This window comes from Orycteropus afer, unplaced genomic scaffold, assembly GCF_000298275.1.
Source record: "Orycteropus afer afer isolate SDZICR_OR568_19922 unplaced genomic scaffold, OryAfe1.0 scaffold00426, whole genome shotgun sequence".
Lineage (NCBI taxonomy): Eukaryota > Metazoa > Chordata > Mammalia > Tubulidentata > Orycteropodidae > Orycteropus > Orycteropus afer.
The window spans coordinates 2,496,602-2,497,030 of NW_006922013.1; positions in this window are offsets into that span (position 1 = coordinate 2,496,602).

The window sequence follows — 429 nt, forward strand, 5'->3', positions numbered from 1 at the left end:
TGATACACTGAACACAAATGACTGAAAACCAGAGGAATTGTGGGATGACATCAGGAACAACATCCATGAAGAAAGCAAAAGGTCATTAAAAAGACATGAAAGGAAGAAAAGACCAAAATGGATGTCAGAAGAGACTCTGAAACTTGCCCTTGAATGGAGAGTAGCCAAAGCAAATGGATAAAAGAGATAAATAGAAGATCTCAAAGAGCAGCTCTAGAAGACAAAGTCAATTAGTATAATGAAATGTGCAAGACCTGGAGTTAGAAAACCAAAAGGGAAGAACCTGCTCAACATTTTTCAAGCTGAAGGAACTGCAGAAAAAAATTAAGGTTTGAATTGCAATATTGAAAGTTTCCATGGGTGATATATTGAATGATGCAGGAAACATCAAAAGAAGATGGATGGATTACATTGAACGTAAAACAAGCT